Here is a 20,363-nt window from a genome sequence, read left to right on the forward strand (position 1 = left end):
CAAGCGCAAGATACTTCATCAATTCATTTTGTTTCAGGTCGCCCTACTCTGACTGCAAAAGCCATATGGTTCAGTCTCACTAGTCAAGTTACATCAACAAAAAACTAAAAAAATGAAAAAAATAATATGCCACTAAAACCAATATGAAGAAAAAAAAATATTGGATTATGTAATTTTCTATATATGAAAATTTCACTTTTCTTTTTAGAAAAAAATATCTAAAATTACAATCTTATCTTTTCAGTAGATGAAATATTATTAGTCCACAGCCCCCTAAAAAACAGACATACTCCAAATGAAATGGCTTTCTAATCAATTGAATAATGATCAAGCATCTACTTGGGTATATGGTCGATTAACAAAAATATTAAAAATATTTTTTATTATTTTTATTTATTTTTTAAGGGTTATTTTAAAAAATAATTATATAAGTATGAAGAATGATTAAAAATAAAATATTAAAGATAAAAGTTATTTAAAAAAAATTTAAACATATATAAAAATATGGAAAATAAGTTAAAAATATTTAAGGTTCTAGATAGAATCTAAGAGGCAATTTGATAGTGATTTTTAGAAGCATTTTAAGTTCTTCTAAATATTAAAAATATTAAAAATACTTTTTAAAATTATTAGTAAATATATTTTAAGTGGTAGATGGTTTCTATTTCTAATCTTTTGTATATTTTTGTTTTAAATAAAGTTGGGAAGAAAGTGAAGTATGGAAAACAAGGGAACGATGGATTTGAGTTGGAGAATTTTTCTTTAGCTGAGAAAAGTGATATAAAAAAAATACAAAACTTCATAAATTGATATATACCATTTTTAAATACATCCATCCATGGCTTATGAACTCCTATTCGTCTCTGTTTTGCTTTCCTGAAGCTATGTTTGAAGAGATTAAGGAGGAGCTAAAACATAGTAGCTATGTTTGAATTAGCTTCTTGGAAGCCCGGAATTATTTATAACCCAAAAAGTGCTTTTTATTTGTATTTGGGTGATCTGAATAATGTTGGTTATGGCTTTGAAAATAGCATCATGTAGCAGTAATGGCAATTGCTAAGACTATTCCTAGAAAACATGATTTAGAGCTTGCTCTTAATTTACTTATGAATCAAGCCTCGCTATTCTACTACATGGATCAAAGGAGATAGTGGTCCAATTTTCCAACCATTACTAACTATGAGGAAACGCAGCCCAACCCAAACAGGTTGTGGTGCAGGTGAGTAACCCTGCAAAGGCACTCACTCGTCTGTCCTATCCAACACCAAAATGTTTGGGTTAGCGTGTAAAATGAGTTGTTTTATGGAATATTATATTTTTTTCGATGATTTTTGAAAGTGTAAGTGATTTAAATTGAAAGATATTCAAACATAATATGTTTTCTATATTGATATTTGAAAATGAAAATATTTATGACATAGATCTATAATGATGTTGAACATATACGATACAATTTCATGACTTTAATGTAAAATATGACAATCCTGAGATTTTGATGTAAAATAATGATATTATACTAAGAACTTAAAAATATATTGTGAGTGTTTAGCTAGGTTTGCAATTTCGAACAAAATTCTCAAGTGTCCCCTAATTTGGTTTTTCAATTCCTCTTTAGACTACTTGACTTTTGAGGATTAAGACTTTGCTAAGAGGCCAGGGAATGTAGCCAAGTGTGTGGTGATTGAATGTGAATCAATCTTATTTTTCATCTTTAAAAGAGTTAAGAAAATTGGGAGAAATATTTTTGTTGAAAGGATTTTGTTTCCCTATTTCTGGATCGATCCAGGTGCAAAGGCAGATCGATCCAACTAACTTATTTTTAAAATCTATTTTTATACCTTGGATTAAGGGTTTTATTTTCATTTAAAATGAACTTTCTCCCATTTATGGAGCAGAGATACTACAACAACTGTGAGAGAGAGCTTCTCATTCCTTACCATTTTTTGTTGTTTGCATACTAAGAAAATCTCATCCAAGTTTTCCAAGAAAATTTTTAAATGGATTTTCTGAAAAGAAAAATAGGTTGATTCCTTAAACGTTCATTTTCTCATTTTATTTGGATTTGGGTAAAAACCCATTTTCTTTTTATGTGAATTCAAGAAGAGGTTGAGATTAAGTTTGGTATAGACTCCAAGTGTGTTCTGGAAGAAGAAGGTGAGAAGCTCAAAGTGAAAGTGTGGACCCCGTATTTCGGCTCATGTATTTTCCACTCGATGGCGAGCTTGCTTTTTATTTGAAAATGATTTATTTCTTAGAAAATGACTTGGAGTCGCCACTTATTTTTGTTTTATTTTTAAAGGGTAAACAAAATAAGAAAGAAAAACCCTAAGTGTGACTCCTTATTTGGAAAAGGTAGTCTGTGAAAAACCAAGTCTGGGCTCGGGGATCAAGTTACTTATTGAGAAGGTACGGTAAGGACCGTAGCACCCCTCTAAGCACCTAAAAACGGGTCTCTACTAATAAAATGAAGTTGACATGGCAATCGACGAGAAAATCAACAAATACCGACATGATCACATACTAAAAGTCGAAGCAAGCGCGAAAAAGCGATCAGAGTGAGAGAGGATGTGTACCTTAGCAGCGAGCTATCAAGCGCTATCAAGAAATGGGTTAGTGCACAGAGATAAGCATAAAATATGTTACTCATATCACTAAACAAGATAAATAATCATCAATAGCACGCATGACACTTCATTCAAATTCATTTTCATTTTAGAGAAAATTTATTCGATGTTGGGCCCCCACCAAAGCCCATTTTATTTTTGCATGAAATTAATTCCATAAATTTCATCACTTGGAATTACAAAATTTAATCCATGCTTATTTCGAAACCTTTTAAAACTCAGGGGAGATGTGAAAATTGCATGCCACAAAAGAAAGATGGCAGCAAAATTTTATTAAAAAAAAAAAAGATTCTTGAGTGATCCTAAAAATCTAAGGATGAAGGATGAAAGAGTTGGGATTATTTGGAAACTAGCATTTGGAAAATTGTTTGCAAGCTGAGTTCGGAAAATTATTCTTAAAAAAATCAAGGGTGATGAACTGGGTGATGGCACGTGGCCCAAAAGTGGACATGCATAGATGCATAAGTGGGAGAGATATGCATGATGCTCAATGAATCACTGACTTAGTCACCACCAAATCAAGCCATTCAAATGCATCAAGACCAATGGTTCTATTCTTCATTTGGTGAATGCCTGACATCTTGTACCCAGATATTTCTCCAACTCTCTTCAATCCAACTGTCCAGTAGTGAGTGTCTTCTGTTTCATGCCCAAGGCAAACAAAAAAATCCGACAACATGAACTCTTTCTCAAGCTTACTTCTTTCTGAATTGCACCTACAGTGGATATATTGGCAAAATCCAATGTACGACTCTCTCACACAGTGATGGGGCAAGGGTTGAAGAATGGAAAGCTTGGCATTGAGAGAACAAGAGACAAGAATTCCGAGGCACTCGAATCATCAGCGCTGCCAAGAGAAAAATCACCAAATGCAAAGCAAAGTGTTGATGATCCCAACTCAAAGAAAGTAAAGGATGATATGCATGTGAGTTGAAATGGCTAAGCATCACTAATAGCTCGTGATTCTTCAATACTTTGCCTTCCACTGTTGGCGTGAGCTATCTAATGAGATAAGTATAGAAATCTATTTATGTAAATCCCATACTTCAAGGGATGACCTTATTTTTTGCCGCAAGATATGTATAGGCTAGAATAGGTTCCTTTGCTCTGAATCTATATAGTATTGTATTCAACACACAAGGAAATATAAGAAAAAAGACTACCTTTTGACATGGTATCAGAGCACGTCCCTAGGACCTCTGCTCAGCCACTATGACCAGGAAAAAACTCCGGAAGACCCACCTGGTATCATCTTCATCTTCCTGGTCAGTTTCCAGCGCTGCTTCCCTCTGATTCCTGCTACCTCATAGTGTTTCAGTCGGTTATCCGTTAATATACAGCAAATCTTGTCAAACCAGAACCGACAGACTCCATGGCGGAATCTAGAGACATAACACAACCTCTCATTTCCCAGACCGATTCCATCCTTAGCGATCTAACTACAAGAATGACCGAGGTCCTGACTAGAGCCCAGACCTCCCCTCAACCTCTGCTTGTTGATTCGTCAACTACTCTAATCGGTATCAAGTTGGAAGGATCCAACTATGCCTTATGGTCCCAGGTTGTCGAGATGTATATCTCTGGCAAGGACAAGCTGGGATATATCAATGGAGATTCTCCTCAGCCTCCAGAAATCGATCCTTCATTCAGGAGATGGCGCACCAAAAATGCCATTGTCAAGGGATGGTTGATCAATTCGATGGACCCTTCCTTGATTGCCAATTTCATCCAATTCCCAACTGTAAAACAGGTTTGGGATTCTGCTGCTATAACCTATTTTGATGGGACAGACACGTCTCAAGTCTATGATCTCCGACGTCGGGTTACTCGTATGAAGCAGGCGGGAGGATCCATTGAAAAATACTACAACGACCTTCAAGGGCTGTGGCGAGAAATCGATTTTCGTCGTCCTAACCCGATGGAGTGTGCTATTGACATACAGAAATACAATTCCATTCTACAGGAAGATCGAGTTTATACTTTCCTTGATGGACTAGATGATAGATTGGATAAAACTCGGTGTGATGTTCTACAAATCAAACCATTTCCTACGGTGGAACAGGCCTATGCATTTGTCCATAGGGAAGAGGTCAGGCAGATCGTGATGATCTCGGGTGCAGATACTCCTCCAGGAGCAGATATGGCTTCCAAATGGATCAAGGGCAGCCATCACCAGATGCCACCAAAACCTGGAGCTCTTTCCCTAAGCAGCAGGAAATCCAACTCCTCATCCAAAACTAAACCACCATCTGACGGCATGAAGTGTACCCATTGCGGCAACTCCAAACACACCCGTGACACCTGCTTCAAACTGCATGGATATCCAGATTGGTGGAATAACCTTCAAGCACGGAAAAAACGGGAAATCATTGCTAATGATAACCACACTGGGAGAGCTGCTGTGGTTACCTGTGATGCTTCGTTGTCCCTCATTCCTCAAGCCGAATCTTCACATCATTCAGGTACTTCGAGTAAGGCATTTCATATCTCTACTCACAAGGATGATGAGGACTGGATTCTCGACTCTGGGGCTACAGACCATATGACATTTGATTCAAAGGATTTCTCTAATACAACTCAGCCGAGACGGAGCTGTGTTGCAAATGCTAATGGGGTCACCTATCCAGTTACAGGGGCTGGAACAGTGACTTTATCTCCTTCTCTTTCATTATTTAATACATTACTTATACCCTCTCTTTCAAATAGACTGATGTCTGTAAGCCAAGTTACTTCAGACCTTAATTGTGTGGTATTGATGTATTCTACTTTTTGCCTTCTTCAGGATATTCTCACCAAGGAGATAATTGGGCGTGGTACTAAGAGGGGGGGGGGAGGGGGGGGGGGGGGGGGGGGGGTTATACTACGTGGATGCCTTCAGTTCGGGAAGAACAAATCACATGCACCACAAGGTTGGTAACAAGGAGAGGCAGATTTGGTTATGGCATCATTGACTTGGGCATCCATCATTTAAGTATTTGAAGCACTTATTACCTGGGTTATTTTCAAATGTAACACATTTAGATTTTAAATGTGATACTTGTATCTTAGCCAAAAGTCATAGGGCTTCTTATCCCATGAGCATGCATAAAAGTATGATTCCTTTTGATTTAATACATTCCGATGTTTGGGGACCTTCACTAGTAACTACGTCTTTTGGTCATCGTTGGTTTGTAATATTTGTTGATGATTGCACACGAATGACATGGATTTACCTCCTAAAACACAAAGATGAAGTATTTTCTATTTTTCAATCATTTCATGCCATGGTTCAGACACAATTCTCTGCAAGAATTAAGATCCTTCGTTCTGACAATGGAGGGGAATATGTTAATCAACAATTCTAGACATACTTCAACAACCATGGTATTCTCCATGAAACCTCATGTTCACAAACCCCACAACAGAATGGTATTGTTGAAAGGAAAAATAGGCATATCTTAGAAACTGCCCGTGCTCTATTGATCAATGCACATGTGCCGAATAGATACTGGAGTGATGTTGTTACCACAGCCGTGTATCTCCTGAACCGCATGCCCACCAAAGTCTTACAATTTCAGACTCCACTAAAGGTGCTTTCTTATCATGTCTCCTTACCGACTGTTTTGATGATTCCTCCTCGAATTTTTGGTTGTGTTGCTTTTGTTCATCTCCATAAAAATCAACGAACTAAGTTGGACCCATGTGCTGTTCGGTGTTTATTCTTGAGGTATGGAGTACACAAAAAGGAATACAGATGCTACGATCCCATTGCTAAAAGAACCTACATTACCATGGATGTCACCTTCCTTGAATCTGAATTTTTTTTTCCACCAATATCCAATTCCCCTCTTCAGGAGGAGATCTATGGTGAAGAACAGAATTGGTCTGATGTTGAAGTGTTAGACGTTGGTGACAATCCAACACATCCGAATGATGACAACGACATGGCTGAACATGATCCTGTACCTGAACCTCTGAGAACTGAAGCTGCACCAGTACCTGAATCATCGGAAGATGCAGAATCTGATGTATTCCCTCACTCTTTAGTACCCAACGACCCTCCTACTGAGAATATTCCTGAGGTAAGCTCTCCTACCACACCTTTACAAACTAATGCTATAGATACATCTGCGGGTTATGTTCTATCTTTCAGACACAATCGAGGCAAGCCTCCAAATCGATACTCCCCAGACATAGAAGAACGACGATCCAAGTATCCAATAGCCAATTATGAGTCTACACAAAGATCCAAGTATCCAAAGCCTCTCAGAGCTTTTGCACATACACTCTCCTCATGTCAGATTCCGAGTAGTGTTGAAGAAGCTTTCTCGGATCCGAAATGGGCTCAAGTTATAAAAGAAGAATTGGAGGCGTTACAGAAAAATAATACATGGGTTTTGAGTGTGTTGCCGGAAGGGAGGAAGACAGTGGGGTGCAAGTGGATTTTCTCTATTAAATATAAAGCAGATGGGTCGATTGATCGATACAAGGCGAGGTTGGTAGCAAAGGGTTATACACAGAAACATGGTATAGATTATCAGGAAACTTTCTCACCTGTAGCAAAACTAAAAACTATTAGAGTTCTGTTATCTATTGCAGCAAACTTAGATTGGCCATTGCACCAACTTGACGTAAAAAATGTCTTCCTCCATGGTGATCTTGAAGAGGAGATTTACATGGATATTCCACCAGGCTATACTGCTACATCAGAGGCAAAGATCGCATGTAGGTTACAACGAGCATTGTATGGACTAAAGCAATCACCTCGAGCATGGTTTGGCAGGTTGAGTTCGGCAATGAGGAAATATGGATTTCAACAAAGCAACTCTGACCACACTCTCTTCCTAAAACATCGATTGGGAAAAATAACAGCCCTCATAGTCCATGTAGACGACATGATAATTACAGGGGATGATGTAGAAGAAATATCCAAGCTTCAAGATCAATTGTCAACTGAGTTTGAGATGAAGAACTTGGGGGGGCTTAAATATTTTTTGGGCATTGAAGTGGCAAGGTCAAGACAAGGCATATTTCTTTCCTAAAGGAAATATATACTAGACTTGCTGGCAAAGGTGGGATTACTAGAGTGTAAGCCTGTTGATATTCCAATTGTCCAAAATCATAAACTTAGAGAATATGTAGACCAGATACCAGCGGACAAACAGAGGTATCAACGGTTAGTGGGTAAACTCATCTATTTATCTCATACTCGGCCAGACATTGCTTATGCTGTGAGTGTAGTGAGTCAATTCATGCACCGGCCGAGTGAAGACCATATGGATGTTGTAATGCAAATCCTTCGTTATTTGAAGTCCTCTCCAGGGAAAGGGCTTATGTTCTCAAAGAATGGTCATTTGAAGGTTGCTGGCTACACAGATGCGGACTGGGCAGGGAACATCACAGACAGGAAATCCACTGCTGGGTACTTTACATTTGTGGGAGGCAACCTAGTTACATGGAGGAGCAAGAAACAGAAAGTAGTTGCCCTGTCTAGTGCTGAAGCTGAATTTCGGGGAATGGTCAAGGGAATATGTGAGCACCTTTGGCTGAAAAAGCTGCTAGCTAAGATCGGTGTTGCTCCTAGTTCCGAAATGAACTTGTTCTGTGATAACACAGCAGCCATTGCTATCTCCCACAATCCGGTTCAACATGATCGCGCTAAGCACGTTGAGGTGGATCGGAACTTCATCAAACAAAACCTTGAAGAAAAGATTATTCGGCTTCCATTTGTCAAATCAGAAGACCAGTTGGCTGATGTACTCACAAAAGCAGTGTCCGCAAGGAATTTCTACAACTCACTTGACAAGTTGGGCATAAAAGATATCTATGCACCAACTTCAAGGGGAGTGTTGGCGTGAGCTGTCTAATGAGATAAGTATAGAAATCTGTTTATGTGAATCCCATACTTCAAGGGATGGCCTTATTTTTTGCCGCAAGATATGTATAGGCTAGAATAGGTTCCTTTGCTCTGAATCTATATAGTATTGTATTCAACACACAAGGAAATATAAGAAAAAAGACTACCTTTTGACATCCACTACCCTCGTAAATCCAACAACCACCAAGCGGTGGGCCTTGACCATCTGGAGCATATCAGGCGGCAGTGACCATCTCATGCAAATTATTCCAATCACCAACTTGACAATCAGGTATGCTTCTAACGCGAGCCTTAGCGTCAAGAGATCCGCTAATGAAGTGATCATCATCGACATGACGAAACTGGATGCAAGTTACTGAATCATTATGTGAGAATATTTTCAAGCAGGACTAACTGGACAAGTGCCACGACCGAACTATTTCGCCCATTGAAAGTGAGAGCAGTTGCCTTCTTAAGGCCTCTAAAAATATCAGTGCGTCCCTTGAGGTTTGAATCATCTGAGGCTTGGACCATGAAAGGTCAAACATGTCATCACCATGTCCTTGGAGTGAACAAAAAGGCTTTTCTGAAGAACCTAAACACAGTCTCTGGCTTCACGGTGTGGTTCAAACCCCCTGATTTCTGGCTCACAGATGGCCCCTCCCTTCTCCTCTATTTTCTGACGAATGACAGTCCACATGGTTTCAGAAATTTGGGGCGATGTAATATAAGAGGAGTAACTGACGAGCATGAGAGGCATGGATTCGGTGGGTATGGAAGGTGTGAGTTTATATAGATGAAGTGGGTAACGAAGGATGATGAAAGGGGCGTGTTTGGTGGGTTTGCCTTGAGATGGAGAAGGTTGGCATGAAATATGGGTGCAATAGTGGTGATGAGGGGTATTGAAGGGTGAGGTGGTGAATGAGTTAGTGAGAGAAAGAGAGGTTCGGTGGTGGTGGGTGAATGGGTATTTGCATGGATGCATGATTCCCATGCATGCGAATGGGGAATGGGTAGCGGGTATGGAGATGGGTATGGAAAGTGTCATGGAGGATGCAAGTTTGGTGATGTTTTGAACATGGAGACACGTACGGCGGCAAGAAGGATGGGTGATATGGGTATGCATGGAGGCATGAGGATTGAGGTGGCAGATTTGGTGATGGAGGGTGATGAGAAAACGGGTCCAATGGCGATGTGCATGAAGGGTGGAAGGATGGGATGATGATGGGTATGAATGGGTGAGTTGAGTATGGAGAATGTGTGCGTGCATGGTTCCATGCATGCGTGGAATGATGGGAATGAACGAATGGGGGATGCATGGGACGGGTGATGGAAAGTGGTGATGAGAAATGGACTAGTGGAAACGTTTGCAAGAGTTTGTGTGACCATGCATGGGCCATGCAAACGTGTAGGGTATGGGTTTAATGGATATTGGAAGATAGAAATAGAAAGGGTGGTGGGTTTGATGAAGCATGAAAGTAGGATGGGAAGGTGGTGAGATAGTGAGAGAAAAAAATGGGTATTACGGGTATGGAAAAGTGGGTCCGTGGTGTAGAGAGAGAAACGAGTATGAAGGTGGGTATGAAGGGTGGAAGGAATGAAAAATGGGTTTAATGAAGCATAGGGGTCAATGGGATGGAAATGGAGTGTGGAAGAGTAGTGAGATGAAGTGGGTGAGTTGGGTGCGTGAATGAGGACTTAGAGAGAGAAAAGGTGGTGAGGAATTGGGTATGGAAGGGTGGTGATATGCATGGGTATTATGGTGATGGGCAATGAATGGGAAAGGTGGTGGATATGGTGTGAGGGAGAATGGGCATGCATGGATGAGAATTTAGAGAGAGAAAAGGTGGTGAGGAGTATATGATGTGGTGTAGAGAGAGAAAAGGTGGTGAGGGGTATGTGAAGAGGATGATGGGTATGGGCGGTGAAATGGTTAGTGTAGGTGAGTGAAATGGGTTTGATGAGTAGTTGAGAGTGGGTACATACGGGTATGGAAGGTTAGGGAATGAGTTAGTAAGAGAAAGGGGGGGTTCGGTGGTGGGTATAGCATAGGTGCATGGTGGTGTAAGGACCATTGAGGGTGATGGTGCACATGGGATTAGGAGAATGGGGTTTGAATAGGCAAAGTGGTGAAATAATAAATGGGGATGTAGGTATGAGATGGGTATGGGAAAGGTGAAATGAGAGAAATGTGGGTTTAAGAGATATGGGAAAAATGGAGCATGTATGGGGGGCATGAAGACATATGGGGTGAGAACGTGGGTTCTTAGAATGGCCTACCAAAGGTGGCCATGCAAGGCCATGTTAGAGAGAGAGAATGGATGGGGTACCATTTGCCAACTCAAAAGGACTAGAGCCGAGTTACCCCATATGGTAGGTCATGTTCTAATTTGCCCTTCCTGCAATTGCATGAGTACCCGCATACTAGGCCCACTTCAAGACTGCCCTCTGCCCATAGTGCCTAGCGGATTGGACCCAAATTCCCGTGCTTCCCATCACTGTATTCTCCTCATTCACTTCATCAAGAGTGACTGATATTCCAATGACGAATTGTGATCAGTGGCAGGAATGAATTAATATGGGGCTTAGGCTGGGGCAACTTGGAATCTTATCCCAAATGGAGGAACGATGGCCATGCAAAGGTCGTCAATGGCATCGTCTAGTGCTGCAGACTTGGCAGCGAAACTGAGAGGAGTGCTTCCAGTAGGTTCAAAGTTAGAGTCTCATGACGTCCCATTCGGGATCCTTTGCATCTTTGGGCCCCACTGTTTGGTCCTTCCATAAAGTAAGAGCTTCAAGGCTGACTTTCGGGGAGAATTGACGCTTTAGTGAGAACTGGTACCACCATTCTGGTCTGATTAAGACTACTTGAAACTTGAGAAGCTACAAAAACGCCATCTTAGGAACCATCAAAATTGTTTTTCAATACCACTGGTCATCATTAGCATTCTAGGATGAGGAAACAATATTCCAGAGACATCACCCCATAGGATCTCACCAACAGAGCAACACCCATAACTGGGGGATCGATATTTAGAGTCATGAGCGCGCCACCAGATTGACTCGTGTTGGAGGAAAACGGCAGTAGCATGCAATGGGATTGCGATGACTTCTCTTGAGGGCGAGATGCCACTTAATGGAGGGTCTTCCTTACAGCTGATGTGCCCTTAATCATCTGCAGAAATTCATCAGAACTTTACCAATGATGCTTCCGATCTCTCCCACAGAGCGCAAGTAACGATATACAGTATTTTCTACCCCAACGCCATGCCACTCATTGCCATTTCCAGGATTTCTTCTCTTGCTGCCTCCATCATCACCATAATTAACTCAAGAATAGGCTTGCTTTCCATAACTGTTTCTGGTTTGGACACTACGGGGAACATTCAGTCCGTTGAAATCGGGAGTTGACAAGGCCTCTGAGTCCTCGTCCTGACTGATGCCAAAATCTCCCAAAGTTTCTGAGTCTTTCATTGTGTATAGAGCTCCCCACCTCATGAGAGGCACTCTGAGACCACTGGATGGCTTGAAACGTCCAAAAATTCTAGTTACCAAGCCGAAAACATCTCACCGACCCACTTTCCATTTCTCCATGGTGTCAGAGAATGACCAGCACAATGAGGCAAAAATGCAGTAGATGAGGAATGAAATGCATAGAACCGAGCACAAATGAAAGAAACACAAAGCGATAACCTAGTATTAAAACTAAGCCACATTTCATATTAAAATTAACGGGTTAAAACACAGGTGAGTGAATCCAAAATGGTTCGAAGAGAGAAACAGAGAATACCACAAAGCTCACCATGCAACACAATGGATTAGAGGCAAAATCAGATCATGCGTAAAGGGAATCAGAGAAATGGGAGATGAAACAAATAACAGTCCAAGAAAACAGCCGAAATGAATGTAAGATCCAGTGATATTCATACCCAAAATCAACAGCAAACATGTGGGCCTCCGATAGCCATACCCAAACATACAACAAATTACAGAAGTAGCAGATAAAAGAAACCCATAAAGGAGCAGGAGTGTTACCCAGAACTTCCCTCTAAGAGAATGCAGACTGTTGAATCCTTCCTCTCTCCTCCTTCTCTCCGTAGTCCGTAACTAGCTGAACACCTCCCCCTAAAAAACTCCTTTTTCCCCAAGCTATCTCTGTCCACCCCATACCCTGCTCCTCCTCTGTCCCAAGCAACTCACCCATGCCCTGTTTTCCTTTCCTACCTCCAAAATCCAACCTTTTTTTTTTTTTTTTCTTTCAAGCCATCCCATCTGGCCGCTAGAGCAGCTCGCCCATGCCCTGCTCTTCACTCTTTGGCTGCCCCCAGAACGGCTTCTTCATCATCAACTTTCTTCTTCTTTTTTTTGTTTTCCTTTTCAGTCCTTCTCAAACCGCCTCATGTAACTCAATCTCGGGTGGCAAGCAAAATATATAATAAAATAATGGAAATGATCCATACCACCTGAGAGGGTCTGCAGAAAGGTATTAGTCAAATGGTTGAGGAATGATTAGTTGCTTGAACAAGATAAAACCTTATATTTAGTTTTTATTTTTCATAATAGATGTTTTTGATTGGTTATAGGTCCGTAGTTTTTTAAATATTTGGAAGTTTTCTACGTTTAAATCTGGTGTCAATTATCTATTTCTCTCATTCTATACTCTTTGATTTATTTTTTATTTTTTATATTATTGGTTACTTGGGCATATATGTTGAGTGAAAGAAAAATGAATTGAAATAGGTGTGATTATCCATTGGATATCTTGAATAATTTTTTTTGTTCATTTTGGTTAATGATACCTTATAGTAATTGAAAATGAGTTAATGTGAGAATTGTTCTTATGAATTAATTTTAAGGAGCATTGAAGCATTTGCATGTGAATTGCTTTTATAAATTATTGAGAGAGTGTTGGTCCTTACATACTTGCTTGTAAATTTCATACTTTATTGAAAAGTTATTGAAAGAGAAGTTTATTAACATTAAGAAATTCTAAGGTTAGGTAATCTTTGTTCGGAAATTTATTTTATAGTTCAATAACACCTATTCATCCTCTCCAGGTGTAATCCATTATTGAGATTCACTTTTAAGATATTATTATAAAGAAAAATTTAGAATATCAAATCAATATTTATTGAAATTTTGATCCAAGCGATTGAAAATATATAATAAAATTGATGTATTTGGCCAAGAATACAGATATATAATACCTTTGTATATAAAATAATAAGATGAAATTATACACATGACAGATTCTATTTTTCTGATGTATAGTATTATGTCTTCCAGTATATTACATCATGTAGATATGTTACGTGTACACAATTTTTAAGAACATTTAATAATATTGAGTCATCCTAGGTGCACCCGTATTCTAAGCACATGTTTGGTGGGTAGGATGGCTATCCAAGTAGACAAAGTCCCTGGGAAAAGTCTTGCTTCATATATATTCAATAATTAAGATCTGACTTTTTTAAAAAATAATTAAGAATGACTTTTTTAAAAGTGAAAGAAGTCTTTAACGCAACATATCTTGATTTTTTGTGTAATATATATATATATTATGTGGCATGTTACAATTTCTTCTTTTTCTAATGTATCCATTTTAGTAAATCAATTTATGATTAATACTTATGATAGTACCATAGTAAGGCCATGGCTTCATCCCATAGTCTATTAAGAATTATAAGAAATGTGTTTGAGTTCATCAAATTAATATTTCAAAATTTTAGAATCTACAAATGAAAGCATAAACAGAAAAAAGAAAAAGAAAAAAGGGTAGGGGGCTTAACTAAAAACTGGAAGCCAAAGGAGAATTAATTAATATTAATTAAAAATGAAAAGGTGGTGTAAGGAGGAAGTGTCAAATAGCAATTAATACATATAATTGGGTTGAAAGAATCAACCAAACATGACTCAATTGGTAAACATTAAACACATTTTTAAGACGTCATGTAACTCATTTGATAATCTAAGTCTTCGGTCCAATTTAAGTTAATATGATTGAACTTTTAACCTAACATATTTATAGCTTAATTGATTGATTTATTCAAAAATCTAATCTTAAATGAACCAATTATCAATTAAATAAGTTATGATTATAATCACGACAATTATCACGATTATTAAATAGGTTATTTTTTTCAAATTCTTGTTATATAAATTGATAAAATCATTTATTTTTTAAATGGTATATATAAGTCAATAAACAATATAACTTAAATTATGATTATACTCAATCCAAATCTATGAAAAATATATCGGATCAAAGTTATGTTAGAAAATCATGTTAAATTTTGTCATATGCATTCGCTAATGATATGTAAGATTGTTAAAGATAAAAATATTGATAAAATTATTATTTTATTTAGCAAAACAATCGGAGATCAAGATCACCGCAAGGAATCAAAAGATATCAAAAGAGAAAGGAGTCCAAAAATCTCATAATTCATGAAATGACAATTATTCTCATTTATAAAAAAAATTGTATAAAATCTTGGGTAATAATTATTTTGCTACCATTAGCTTCAAATTATTTTTGTATACTTTCCTTTCATATAAAACGCGTGAGAGGGCATAAAATAATCATTTCAATTCAATATTTTCTCTTCTCAATTTGCAAAAGTCATTCCATCGACTATTCTACGGTAGAAAAGAAAAAAAAAACACATACACACAAAAGAAAATGAAGAAAAGAAAATATTAATCAATGAAATTTCTGCAAGTCCACACCTACAGAAATTTTAATAAATGAAATTAGTCCACTTTATTTTTAAAAAAATATTCGAACACATACAAAGTTTTTTTCTAAAAAAAAACATCATATGACTATTTTTATAAATTATTTTCAATAACTATTTTTGTAAAATAGATTTTTAAAACATTCTCATACGAACACCTAGAATTTGAAAATAAAAAATAAAAATCACAATAAGTGATTCTAATTCCATTATTTGTCATTCACCACTTGCATGTTATCAGGAAAATTAATGTTATCTTTAATTTAAATATTAGTATTTATTTATTTATTATATATTAATTTAAAAAATATGATGTTTTCAAACATCTTTTAACGTCTTCATTGATAATTATTTTAAAAAATAATTATAAAAATATGGAGAATGGTTTAAAATAAAGGATAATATATATAAAAAATATTTTTAAAAATACAAAAAATATGTTATAAATATTTCAGGTTTCTAAATAAATTTTTATTTTACAAAATATCATAAAATAATTTTTTTAAAACCATTTTTCACAATTTCTTTCTAAACCTAACTAAAATACAATTTCTGAAAAATAGTTAATATGCAAACTGTTTTCCATGCTACCTAAATATCTATTATGAATATTCACTATTTATTTTGTTAAAAGAATTCTATTAACGATACGTATAAATAATGCAGTAAAACCCTTTATCCCAAATATGCACATGATGCGTTCAATTCATTTCTTGTAGGGATTATCATCATGGAACCCAGGTGTATAGAAAAAGTTCTTGTAATATCATTAACTTATATGAGAGTGGAGGACAGCGTGAAATGGTACATTATCTAAAGATGGGGTTGCCTCTATTTTATAATAGCAACATGCAACGTTTTGTTTCCTATTTAACCTTTGTGGCTTCTCCAAGATGCGTCAGCTATTAAAACTACAATATTTTAATGCAATAATGTAACTTTTGATGTTTAATATAAACTAGAACAAAAACATAGAGGAATCTAACTAGTGACATAAGTGGATTTCATGAATTATTTCTTAAAATTATAAAGATTAAAATAGCAGGTGGAGTTTTTGTTGGGTCATGTAATCGGTTTAAATTACTATATTATTAATTATTTTAGTTTATTGGGTTATTTTGATGTTAAACATTCAGATTTCGCATGTGAAATCACCATGTTGTCTTAACCTTAGGGTTTTAACATTAGGTTACCAATTTCAAATTTTTTATTTTGTTAAAACCATGTCCATCCATATTCACAATTTATTTTGTTAAAACAATTCTATTAGTCACATGACTTTTAGAATTCAGTGCATCAAAACCCTTTATCCCAAAATGAGTACTTTGAAAAGAGAGGAATTGTGAGAAAAACATTAATTACCATATATAACATGTATATTATCGACACTTCTATATTTCTTTTTAATAATATGTAGAAAATGAAATTTAATTCTAAATAATATCTTTAAAAATAAGAAAGTAAAAATACATATTTTATAATTGACATCCATTAAAGATATTTTGACAATTGTTTTTTAAAAATGACCAATTCTTATGTGACATAGCATACAAAATCTAAAGTTGTACCTTGGCATGAGCATGCACCTAGCATGGAAGAGGGTTGTCAAGAATGAGAACCAATCCATGACCCATAGATTAAAGGATTATTTGATTAAAATAGTCATTAGAAACCCAATTTTAAAAATGTAAGTCTTCAATTTTTTTTTATCATATTTTTTATAAAAATTTCCTCACTATATATATATATATATATATATATATATATATATATATATATATATATATATATATATATATATATATTTTGTAAAAATATGAGAAAAGTTATATTTACAAATATAAGAATTATTTCATCTCTTTTAACCAAATTTTAAATAAATGAATCAAATTCTTTTCAAAAAAATGTCAATGTTTTTATTAAACTATTGTTGAAAAAGGATAAGAATTAACCTGTCATGCTTGCATTATTGACCAACAAATATTCCTCTAATTGATTTCTTGCATGGATTATTATTATCGAGCCACATGTAAAGAAAAGGGGCCGGCTCACAATATTGTTAACCTGTATAATTGTGGAAGATGGCACGAACATTATCCAAGTATCGGGTGGCTTCAATCTCAATTATATAATGACAATATACCATTTGGTTGTTTGCCTTTAAGCTTTGTGGCTCCCCAAAGATGCTTTGGCTAATAAAGTATGTACCTTTCTTTCATCAGGGAAAAGGAATAGAATTTTTTTTTTTTTCTAAAAAATTATAAAATTAAAAGGCACGATGGTATGGGTGGCAAAGTTACCAAAAGGAAAAGAATGAGCATAAACTTCATGTTAGTGCATAAGTTAACAATACATAAGAGAACAATAAGGTACAATACATGTACCAATTCCTTTAAGGTGTTGTTTGTTTTATTAATTTTTATTGAAAATAACTTATTTTCATATTTCAAATAATTTATTTTTTTATTTTTTATTATTTATTATTTATTTCTTAAATTGTTTTATTGAACATAAAAAATTAAATACTAAAACTAAACCATTGTAATTAAACCTTAGTTTTTTTCCTTTTCTCCTTTTAAAAAACATCTACTTCTAAACAAATAATTTTTAAAAATTTGTAAGATCCAATCTCTAAACGGGTGGGTTTGGGATGAAGACAAATGACTTAGGGAAGGGTTTGAGATTATTCTTAAAAACTTGGATGAGTTTGGATGTTGACTTATTATGACCTGTTTTCCAAACTTGCCCTGTTGGGGACTATACCCATCCAGATACCAGCCCTATGAATGACAACACTATTAAGGGAATTTTTGTATAAAAATGTGAAGTATAAATCTATGAGTTACTTCTTTTAAAATATGACCAGAGTGATTTTAGTGTGTATATAGAGTGCTTTTATTAATTATAAACTATTTTAATAAGGATCATTTATGTTTCAAGAAAGTTATAATAACGAAAGAATCAAAACAGTTAAATAAAATGTTTTCTTATATTTAATTTATTAAGAAAAATAAAAGAAAGTCTAATATAACTAGAATTAATTAAAGACTTACATGTTTTTAAATTATTTAATCTTTTATAAAGGAGAAAAATAAATTAATAAAATGAGTTTGAAGAAATATGTAAAAATAACTTATTATTATAATAAGAAACATAAGTTAGCTGTCATATATAAATAAACAAAAAAACTTTTGTAGTGCTTTTGATAAAGCATTATGTAGGAAAATGATAATAATTTTTTGAAAAATCAACTACCAAGCTATTATTCAAAACTTATTTCAAGTGATTTTTTACATTTTTTTAAATATTAAATACATTATTTTGTAAAAAAGTACTTTTGACTCTTTCAAATAAATTCTAAGAATGCATTTGATAGTAATTTTAGAAAATGTTTGTGATTTATCTAATACTTAAAATATAAAAAAATTTAAGTGTTAGAAGGTTAAAAGCACTTTCTAAAAATACTATTAAATACACTCTAAATTAGTTTTAATAGTTAAAATAAAAATCAGTATGATAAAGTTTTCCAGTTATGTATCGAAGTTATATCAGATCGTTTACATTTACTTTTGACAAATCTTACATTACATGTACAAAGGAAAACAACATTGTATCAACATAAATTTATATTAAAATTTTAAATATTAACTAATTAGGTTCATGTACATCAATAGGTCCAATAGGTCTTGTTTAAAAAGAAAAAAAGAAAACCAATGTGTTGACTATAATTTGGCCATAAAAGAAGGAAAATGTCAATTCCACTTCGGCCGAAAGTGACTATATATTACTTGGGCCGATGGAAGATGGAAAATGTTAATCACACTTTATTTTTTGTTAAATTTTAATAGTGTAACAGATGGGGAAAAAAGGTACAAATGCTAATCACACCAATGCTTCTACTGCCTTCTTCAAATTTAGTTGCTTAACAGATGAGAACAAGCATATTATAAGCGCTAAATAACTTTTTTCTGTAAAGTCGTTATTCAAATAATGCATCAAAACTCTTTATCCCAATTGTGCATATAATGCAGTCAGTTGATTAATTTCTTGCAGGGATTATTATCATGGAATATATGAGAATGGAAGATGGCATGAATGCTACAATAACAAGCATAGCCCTAAAGATGGGGTTGTCTCCGTTTTACAATAACAAGCAGCAATTTGGTTTTTTCCCATTTACTTTTGTGGCTTTTCCCATGATCTATCACCTATTAAAATTATAATACTTTCATGCGATACTGCAACTTTTGATATTTGATATAAACTACATCAAAAGCAAAGAGAAATCTAATGTGACATAAGTCGATTACATTAATTATTTCTTGAAATTATGAAAATAAAAAAGCGTGGCGTAGTGCTAAGGTTGCTGGGTCATGTGGTTGGCTTAAATTACTACATTATTAATTATTTCAGTTTTTTGGATCATTCTGATCTTAAACATTGAGACTTTACATGTGATATTATCATGTTACCTCACCTTAGGGTTCGGTCATTATACCACTTCTCAAAAATAGCTAAATCTCAAACTCTTTGTAATTGAATGCTTCATCAAATTTAGTAATATGAATTACTAGAAAATGATGATATAAATCATGGCACTAATATTATATGTTACAATTTCAAATTTTAATTTTGTTAAAATTAAAACCATGTCCATGCATATAATTCACATTTTATTTTGTCAAAACAATTCTATTTGCATGATTTATAAAAATCAATGCATCAAAACCCTTTCTCCCAAAATGACTATTTTGAAAAGAAGAATGGTGAGGAAAATATTAACTAGCATAACATATGCATATTATTGACACTTTTTTGTTTATTTTTAATCATATGTAGAAAATGATATTTAATTATAGATAATATTTTTAAAAAGAAGAATATATATATATATATTTTCACAACTTTGAAAAATGGCCCATTCTTATGTGACAGCATGGAAGAGGGTTGTCATTTAAAGAATGAGAACCAAATCATGACCAACAAATTAAGTGAATCAAATTCTTTTCCCAGAAAATGTCTCAATTTTGATTAGATTGTTGTTGAAAAAGCATAAGAACCTTTCATGCTTGTATTATTGTATCTTTTCGCAAAAAGATAACGTGGGATGTAAGCTGTTACATACAATCAAATACAAAGCAAATGGATCAATCCAATGCTACAAGT

The 20,363-nt window shown here is 35.1% G+C and overlaps 1 protein-coding gene across 2 annotated transcripts in view; it reads right to left on the minus strand.

Annotated features, from left to right (window-relative positions):
* LOC117930889 (probable disease resistance protein At4g27220) overlaps window positions 1-20,363 on the minus strand; it is a 55,204-nt gene that overhangs the window by 20,911 nt on the left and 13,930 nt on the right. The gene's annotated exons all lie outside the window — the stretch shown is intronic.

The sequence above is a fragment of the Vitis riparia genome, chromosome 14 (assembly GCF_004353265.1).
Source record: "Vitis riparia cultivar Riparia Gloire de Montpellier isolate 1030 chromosome 14, EGFV_Vit.rip_1.0, whole genome shotgun sequence".
Lineage (NCBI taxonomy): Eukaryota > Viridiplantae > Streptophyta > Magnoliopsida > Vitales > Vitaceae > Vitis > Vitis riparia.